Source organism: Bos grunniens, chromosome 6 (genome assembly GCF_055505025.1).
Source record: "Bos grunniens cultivar Pamir isolate PY7600 chromosome 6, Bosgru_T2T1.0, whole genome shotgun sequence".
NCBI lineage: Eukaryota > Metazoa > Chordata > Mammalia > Artiodactyla > Bovidae > Bos > Bos grunniens.
In genome coordinates, this window is record NC_141170.1 from 37,431,809 (window position 1) to 37,441,592 (window position 9,784).

The window sequence follows — 9,784 nt, forward strand, 5'->3', positions numbered from 1 at the left end:
GTGGAGAGTGTGAAGGGGGAGAGAAAGAAGGAGACAGAGGGAAGAAAAGCCAGCAGATGGTCAATAGAGCAACAAACCAACTGAAAGTGAGAGTCAAACCTTGACTCACTTGCTGCAATCCAATTACCCAGGATATCAGAAAGTATGTGCCCACATCTGCAATGTTCTAATGGCAGGCAGATAGGGCTAGAGGGTTAGCTAACTGTGGAGGAGACCAAAACAAAAGACTCCTGATATTTGAGGAACCCAGGACCAGGAACTGGGTTTGGGAGTTGGAATCAAGAACGTAACAGTACTCAGTAGTGGAGAATGGTGATCTTGTAGACTTTCCATAAGGAATTCTCCCCAAAGGCCTTGACTGAGGGCCCTAAGAAGTAGATCACAGATGGAGACATCTACCTTTGGAAGACTTATGGCATTAAGAATATGGATTGGGAGGATGTGGGGGACTGAATCTTTGACTGCAATTCTCTTCAGAGACTACTATGCATCAGCTGTACACCACATCTGGTGTAGGTAGGGCAGCTTTCTCCCTTCAGGCCTGCCAGATTAAGCCTTTGTAATTGACCATGGTAATTACATGGAAAATAGTACATAGAATTTTAGCTTGCAGCTTGATTCCTCTGATTTTACTTAAACTAAGGGAAATTTTGCAACTACTATAAATGAAAAACTATCACTTGCCATAATCAACTAGGATAGATACATAGCTATAATATTTTTTGTTTGTTTCAGGTGTTTGCATAATATCTAAGAAACATTTAATGACAAGGTTATAAATATGTGTTTATAATCTCTTCTAGTTTTTTTTTTTAAGTTTTAGCTATTATATTTCAGTGTATGATCTATTTGGGTAATATTTTGTATAATGTGATGGAGGTAAATTTGTTTCTAATGAATTTCCAATTGTTTCAGGGCAAAAAATTTGAGAAAACCATTTTTTCCCATTGAATTACTTTGGTACTTTTCTTAAAAACCAATTGACCATATATGAGTGGATCTATTTATGGATCTCTTATTTTGCTCCATATATCTGCATGGTCTATTTGTCTATCCTTACTTGTTTGACTACTTTGGTATTATTGTGGGCCTTCTAACCTGTCATTCAAATTGTTCCAAGATTCAAAACATTTTTGGATATTAGAAGACATTTTAGAATGGAATTGTTCATCTTTACAACATAAGGGTGGTGAAATTTTATTGAGTTTGCTGTGAATTCATAGATCAGTTTGGGAAGAACTGATATCTTAACAATGTTGAATTTCTCTGATCCATGAACATAGTATTCTCTATTTTTAAAGTCTTCTTCAGATTTTAGTTAGCTAGATTGAAAACTGAGGATGATTAATAACATTATTTCTTTGAGAAAATATGTCACAGACCAAAAAAAAAGAATGAACAAATAAAAACTGTACATATATTTGCATAGAATTAGCTTCTGTGGAACTATGGTTCTTATTTAGTTAACTATAACAAATGGTGTTGGGGGCCAGAGTGAGGTACTCCGCCCGTGACAAAGGTCATGAGGAAGGAGGCTCGACATACGCAAAGGCGGGATCGAGCCTCAGGAGTCCCCCTGGAACTCCTCGAGCATCTACCCCCATAACCAGAGCCTGCCTACTTTACTACTTTGTGCTCTTACCTACATCTCTGACTTTACAGGGGGCTGTCCCCCACCACCTCTTTCGGAGAAGGAGTTAACCTAGAGCTCCAGTTAATAATAATTCCTGGGCGTGATAAGAGTGTTTTAACCTACAAACTCCTCTGAAGGTTCTCTAGCCTGCCTGACAGGCTCGTCCAGCCACATGTGATTGCTCACAGCCTCCCAACCATGAGAGGCACAAGATGCTTTAAACCCTCTAAAAACAGGTTCTTTAGAGAAGTTAGAAAACTATAAGTATAGTGGGCTAATTAGAAATTGTGTTGGTGAAGGGTTTTTCATTTGTTGAGCCAATGTTTGTTGCTAAGTCTCCATATCCCCTGCCCTTACACACATTAATGAATATATAGAATTAACCTTTGATATTAATCACGTTAGACCTTAGGCTAAGTAAATTCTTTCCTTAACTAAAACCCACTACACCCTCACCCTGTAGGAATGTAACTTTATTTGGGTGGCATCTGTTTTGAGACTAATCAGCCCTGGAGAAATAAGTGTCCTGATTGACTGACCGCTGTCACAAGGAGAGGGTCGTAAATTGTCAGCAGGCCCCCCTGGCCAGAAGATGATGTAACACCCCTAAGACCTCTGTATACATTTGTGTGAAGCACCTGACTTTAATAAAAGTCAGGACTGCTGTCCCCACGTGACTTTTGTATAACATCTTAGTGTATAAAAACAGACTCTGGAAAATAAAGAATTGGGATCAGTATCTCGAAATACTGGTCTCCCCATGTCGCTCTCTCTCCCACTCTGGCTGAGTCTCCATCTGGAGCGCGGAACCCACCATGCTTACTAATTATGCCTGGGCTTCTAAGATCCGACCGGGGAGGCCTCAGTGTCTCCTCTCCTTCGGGAGAACGGAAGGACGCCTGCGGCCTACGTAAGTGGTGCAAACTTCTTGTCTTGAAGTTTTATTGGTCTCCCGCGTAAACCAAGCTACTCAGCCTCTTTTCTCCACTGAATTTTCCTACTGAGCTATCCTTATTCTATTACTCTTTATATCTTTAATTAATATCTAATTGAAGCTATTGTATCCTGATCCTCGCCTACGCCGTCTCTCCTTCGAATACCCTGGATCAGCCGGGGCTGGTCCCCGGCAGGTGGCGCCCGAGACAGGGATTTTCGAAGGTAAGCTCCCCAAAGCAATCAGAGCCATCAGCCCTATTGCTCCCCGTTCTCGGAACAACTGGGTCACCAGCCCTCTTGTTCCCCCACGGAGCAGTTTGGGTCACCAGCCCTACTGCTCCTCCCTCGGAACAGTTTGGGCCATCAGCCTACTGTTCCTCCCCCGGGACAATCTGGGCCATCAGCCCTATTGTTCTTCCAATGTTCGGGACGGCTAGGACCCCACTCGAGGGTGCCGCGGACCCCCCTGTAGGATAGACAGGGCGAGAGGAGCGGGAAGTGTTGAAAGTGTTAAAGAGTTAGAGTTAGAGAGAAAAAATGGTTTCTGAAGTTAAAAGGCCAAAGAAAAGCCTGATCTTTTGAAAGCTAAAAGCTTTATCTTCTATTATATTTAACTTTCTGACATGGATAACACTGAAACTAAGAATGGCAACTCTTTATACAAGTAATCTTGAAACTGTTAAAGAAGCTACTGTTAATTTTAGATACTTGGGTGAAGGTGAAAAAACAACTAAACACTTATCCTATAAATATGATTAAAAATGTTCTGGACCCTCGTCATGAGGCTGTGGGATGACCTATGGGAGAGGCTATAGCGGTGGATGGTAGTGGGTCTCCACCTTCTGCGCAGATCATATTTTCTGCCATTGACGAGGAAGAGGAGGGACACTGTGCTCTACCTCCCGAGGAGTGAGAGGGCTTACAGGACGCTGCGGCCGGGCGCCCTGGCGAGCCCCCTCTCCCTCTACACAAACCTTTAAAAATTTATCCAACAATTTCTGATTTAAGGCGACTACTCCACCTCTGCTTGCACCTCTCAGGGCCTAGGAATTCCCCAGTTTACATCCAAAGCCTCCCAGAGCATTGCCTAAGGTTGAAAAAGATAAAAAAGTTTTCTTTTAAACAAAGGAGCTTTTAAAAAATACACAATATACAGAGCCTACTCCTTGCAGGAAAACCCCCTCTGGGGGGGCCTCACCCAAGCAAAAAAAGAGAGAAAAATAAAAAGAAAAAAGAAAAAAAGTGAAAAAGAAAAAAGGAAAGAAAATACAGAAAGATCTAAAGATAGAAAAAGAACTAAAGAGTGAAAAGGAGAGAGGAATGGAGGAGGAAGGAATCAGGGAATGCAGCAAGATAGAAAAAGGAAAAAAGGAAGTTAGAAAAAGAGATACAGAGAGAAAGAGAGGGAGGAGGAAAGAAAAAGTTAGAGAGAAAGATGGTAAAGGAAACGAAACTAAAGAAAGAGAAGGTAGTAAGAAGGAAGAAGGGAGAATGAAAGAGGGAAACAAAAAGGAAATGATAGAAAGTAAAAGAAAAGAGAAAAGGAAGGAAAAAAGAGAGTGAGGGAAAGAAAACTTGAGAAAGATTTAAAGAGAAGAAGTAAGAAAAAATCAGCAGAGGAGAGGAGAGGACTTACAGGACACTGTGGCCAGACGCCCTGGCGAGCTACCTCCCCCTCTGCGCAAACTTTTAAAAAAACTTATCCACCACTTTCTGATTTGGGGCGATAGCCGCCGCCTCCGTTTGCACCTTCCAGGGCCCAAGAGTTCCCCACTTTGCCCCCAAAGCCTCTCAAAGTGTTGCCTAAGCCTGAAAAAGATAAAAAGTTTTTTAGACAGTGGAGCTTTTAAAACAGACTGCATGCACAATATGCAGAGCGTGCTCCTTGGAGAAAACCCCCTCAGGGGAGTCTCACCCAGGCTAAGAGAAAAGCCAAACGGTAAGGGGATTTAGCAACAATATTAACCCTTGACAGGTTACTCCAATTCCAACGGGAGTGGCTGGCCCCCTACCTGAGGGCATTGTAGGACTTGTGCTAGGGCGTAGCTCGCTTTCTTAAAAAAAAAAAAAAAGAAAGAAAGAAAAAGAATAAATAAGTAAATAAAAAGAAAAAGAAAATTTCGGTGGTGCATGGTGTAGTAGATTCTGATTATATTGAGAAATTAAAGTTTTGACCTCACCGCCTACTAAAACTGTGCAAATTAATAAAGGTCAAAGAGTAATACAGCTATCAGACAAGAAAAAACCTTGACTTCTCAGGCTAGGAGCCACAGAACATTTGGATTTAGTGATCTAGCCTTTTGGGTGCAGAAAATTACAGCTCCAAGGCCTTTAAAAGATCTTTTAATTCAAGAAAATAAAATGTCAGGGCTATTAGACACAAGAACAGACGTCTCTTAACATTGCTGGAAAAGACTGGCCCAGTTCCTGGCCCACACATACTACTAAAAATGAGCTGGTGGGATTAGAGAAAGTGATATGCGGGGTGAGAATGCTGTAGAAAAAAAAAAAAAAAAAAAGGTGAGGGAGAGTTTAAAACCTTGAAGAGTAGTGAGTTTCCTGTTGTTGGAAGTATTCAAGCAAAGATTAGATGGTTGCTTGTCATCTAAAAAGCTATAGACCAGATTTAGGTTACAAAACAAAAACTGGAGAAGCTTATAAACATGTTGTGCAACACCTCTTTACTTGCTTCTCATATTTAGGTGTGCCAAAAGTTTTAAAAACTGATAATGCCCCTTTGAAGCTGCGGAGAGATTGTTTACTAACTTTAAATGATTTCCAAAAATTATTAGGGGACATTAATTGGATATGCCCTCATTTAAAACTGACTACTACAGATTTAAAGCCTTTGTTTGATTGCTTAAAAATTGATCCTAATTCCAGTTCTAAGAGAAAGTTGACTAATGAGACAGAGTTAGCTCTTGTTAAAGTAGATGAGACTTTAAATGATCAGTTAATTAAGATTAATATTACCAAAAGATGAGATTAAATTATTCTTCCCACAAAACATACACCTACAGGGTGCTTGTGACAAAAAGGCCCATTGGTTCCATCTACCAGTGACCCCAAGAAAAATAGTTTTATCTTATCCCAGCTTGGTGGCACAATTAATTATAAAAGGAGGAAAAAGGAAGTGTGGAACTTTTTAGAAAAAAAAAGTAGCAAATATAGTAATTCCATTCAATAAGGATCAACTGCAAGTCTTTTACAAAGTAGTGATGATTGGCAAGTTGCCCTGATAGATTTCAGGGGTCAAATTTTGTTTCATTTGCCCTCAAGCCCCCACAGTAGTTAAAAGTTCAAAAATGTTAGATTGGCAGTTTGAGGATACCTGTGGAACTTTCCAACCCTATGTAGTTCCTACGCTCCCCTTTACCCTATGGGGGAGGGACGTGCTATCTCAAATAGGAGATACTCAGAGAAGGGTTTTCTCAATTTCTTAGTGATCAACAGGCAGTACAATTAATAATACTATATATATTATTATAAATACATAATATAAATATATTTGCCTAATTGCAGTTCGCCTAATTAGGTATGGGTATAAATAAAATATAATAGAGGTATACCTAATTCTATTTATGGATCTATACTTAATTAATCTGTATATAAATTAGTATGTATACTGTATATGCATATTATATATATACTGTATAATTAAATATATATTACAGTAATATAATGTGTGTGGCTGATATTAATTGGTATGGATTGATGTGCTGTGATGATATATGTTCTATATACTGTATAATTATATATGTGTGACATGTATTATTGCAGTACATTGGTTTGTGTTGGCTGGTATTAGCTGTGTACGTGTTGTATTGCTGTAATATATATTAATTAACATATTAATTATAAAGATTAATTCAAGTATATTGATTATGTCAATAAGTTTATACTTGTTGCCATGTATAAATACATATATAAATACATTTTGCATTTAGATATATCTGTATACCAAAATGAGATAAGGAGGTTATGCATTTATTATTTAAATTTATACAAAGACCTAAACTAAACATTACACCTAAATTAACATATCCCAAAATTTATGCTGTTAAAATGTAAATTTTAAAAATTTAAAAAATTAAATTGACAACTGCTTGACAATTCTTTTACCATAAAACCCCCATAGGTGTAATTGGGGTAGCCAGACAAAAATTGGTTTTATGGCAAAACGGCCCCCTAGAATGGGTCCATCTCCCCGCCCAAGCTAAAAAAGTAGTGGCTTCTTATCCAGGATTGATAGCTACGCTGATATTAAAGGAAAAAAGCGGAGCATTAAATTATTTGGTAAAGAGCCATCAGAAATTGTAATTCCATATAATAAAGAACAACTTGATGCTCTTCTAATGTTTGATGAAGACTGGCAGATTGCCATAGGAAATTATTGTGGTCAAATTCTGCATCATTTACCTTCGCATGTTTTGCTGAATTTTATATCCAGACATCCAGTTATTTTTCCTGTCAGATGTAAACAATCTCCTATTCCAAATGCTCAGATAGCCTTTACTGACGGGTCAACAAATGGTAAAGCCTCCATAGTTACTAAAAATCACCAAAAGGTTTTAGAAACACGGGAAACTTCAGCTCAAAGAGCTGAAATAACAGCAGTCATAGAGGCTTTTGCTATGTTTGCAGATGAAGAATTTAACCTTTATTCTGATTCTCAGTATATTGTCAGGTTGTTTCCACACATTGAAACTGTGGTTTTTGTCTGAAAATAAAACTACCATATTTCATTTGTTAACTAAATTACAGCAACAAATTTGGAAAAGAAATAAAATATTTTTCACTGGACACATTCGGGCTCATTCCGGATTGCCCGGCCCTTTAAATGCCTTTAATGATTTGGCTGACTTAACCAGAAATACAGTGGCTACTGTGATTGAGGAGGCCAGAGCCTCTCACTTACTTCATCATCAATATGCTACTGCCTTAAGATGTCAATTCCAAATTCCCAGAGAAACTGCTAGGGAGATTGTGCGCTCTTGCTTATATTGCCCCACTGTTTATAATATAGTCTACCTACGGGAGTTAATCCTCGTGGTCTCAAACCTAACGTACTCTGGCAGATGGATGTAACTCATGTCTCTTCATTTGGAAAACTGTCCTTTGTTATACCTTTTCTCATGTCATTATTGCAACTTCTCGTACCGGAGAGGCAGTTAAAGGTGTTATACAACATCTCTTTACTTGTTTTTCATATTTGGGCCTACCAAAAGCTCTGAAAACTGACAATGCTCCTGCTTACACTTCTAAGTCTTTTCAGGAATTTTGTTTACAGTTTCAAATTAAACACAATACAGGCATCCCTTACAATCCCCGGGGACAAGCCATTGTGGAAAGAGCACATCAAACATTAAAGCTTCAAATTCAAAAATTAAAAGAAGGGGAGTTTAAGTATAGTTCTCCCCATCAAATCTTGCAACTTGCTCTTTTTGTAATAAATATTTTAAATGCCGATTTGGCTGGAACTACTGCAATGCTTCATCATTGGTGCCTGGAGCAATTAAATGCAAAACCATTAGTCAAATGGAAAGACCTCCTCTCAGGAGAATGGAAGCATCCTGACCCATTATTAACTAGTGGTCGAGGATGTGCTTGTATTTTTCCACAGGATGCAAATTCTCCAATTTAGATCCGGGACAGGTTGATTCTCCATGTTGCAGATCCCCAGACATCCAGTTCCCCCATTGCTTCGATCACAAAAGAGGAGCCCACCGGCAGGGGAGACAAGATAAACATCGACATCCCGGCGAGACTGACAGGGCTGCTGCAGCGTGAACTCCAACCAGAAAATAATTCTACTTATTCTGTTTTAGCTTGTCCACCCTTGCCTTATGTTTTCCTTTTTACTAATGACTCCAACAAACTTAATGTAGGCATGAATTATTCAGGTGGACCTAACGTAGTGACTTGTGAACAATGTATGCTTTCATCTTGTTTAAACCCTCAATGTAATGTTTGCTCCTTTGTGGTGTTACAATGCCCATCCTATCTTATGGTGCCTATATGATAGCTATGGTCTTACTGTGTTACAACAACTGCAGGATTTAATGCGATCGCGACGGTTTGTGGTCTTGCTTATCCTAGGAATATCAGCTTTGATAGCAACAATTACTTCTGTTACTGCGGCAGCAATATCATTGACTCAACAAGTGCATACTGCTCAATATGTTGATACCATGTCTAAAATTGTTTCTTTAACTCTAGCAACACAGGAAGCTATAGATAGGAAATTAGAGATGAGAGTAGACGCCTTAGAAGAAGCAATTATGCATATTGGGATTGAGTTACAGGCTTTAAAGGTGAAGATGGCTTTGACATGCCACACTGATTACAGGTGGATATGCGTGACATCTTTGAAAGTAAACGAGACAGATTATGAATGGGAAAAGATTAAAAATCATATCTCAGGTGTTTGGAACAGTTCTGATATTGGCCTGGACTTAGGGAAACTTCATAATCAAATACAGACCTTGGAACACTCTCGACTGGATTTTACTGCCACTGGAGCAGCTAATGACTTTTTTCACACCTTCTCTAATTTTATTTCTGGAAAAAATATTCTGTCTAATATCCCTAGTCTGTAATCCTACTTCTCATAATCATTCTTCCTTGTATTGTCAGGATTCCCCAGCAGCGAGCATTCGGAAGCTCGCGACTGAGCTGCATCTGGTTGTTTTAAGAAATAAAAAAGGGGGAGATGTTGGGGGCCAGAGTGAGGTACTCCGCCCGTGACAAAGGTCATGAGGAAGGAGGCTCGACATACGCAAAGGCGGGATCGAGCCTCAGGAGTCCCCCTGGAACTCCTCGAGCATCTACCCCCATAACCAGAGCCTGCCTACTTTACTACTTTGTGCTCTTACCTACATCTCTGACTTTACAGGGGGCTGTCCCCCACCACCTCTTTCGGAGAAGGAGTTAACCTAGAGCTCCAGTTAATAATAATTCCTGGGCGTGATAAGAGTGTTTTAACCTACAAACTCCTCTGAAGGTTCTCTAGCCTGCCTGACAGGCTCGTCCAGCCACATGTGATTGCTCACAGCCTCCCAACCATGAGAGGCACAAGATGCTTTAAACCCTCTAAAAACAGGTTCTTTAGAGAAGTTAGAAAACTATAAGTATAGTGGGCTAATTAGAAATTGTGTTGGTGAAGGGTTTTTCATTTGTTGAGCCAATGTTTGTTGCTAAGTCTCCATATCCCCT

General features: G+C 39.5%; 1 long non-coding RNA gene across 1 annotated transcript; it reads left to right on the forward strand.

Moving 5' to 3' along the window:
• Positions 1–1,477: 1,477 nt before the first annotated feature.
• LOC147370594 (uncharacterized) lies at positions 1,478–8,531 on the forward strand. Its single transcript, XR_015166142.1, has 2 exons — positions 1,478–2,791; positions 8,193–8,531. It is a non-coding gene; the product is annotated as an uncharacterized LOC147370594 (long non-coding RNA).
• The last annotated feature ends 1,253 nt before the right edge of the window (positions 8,532–9,784 follow it).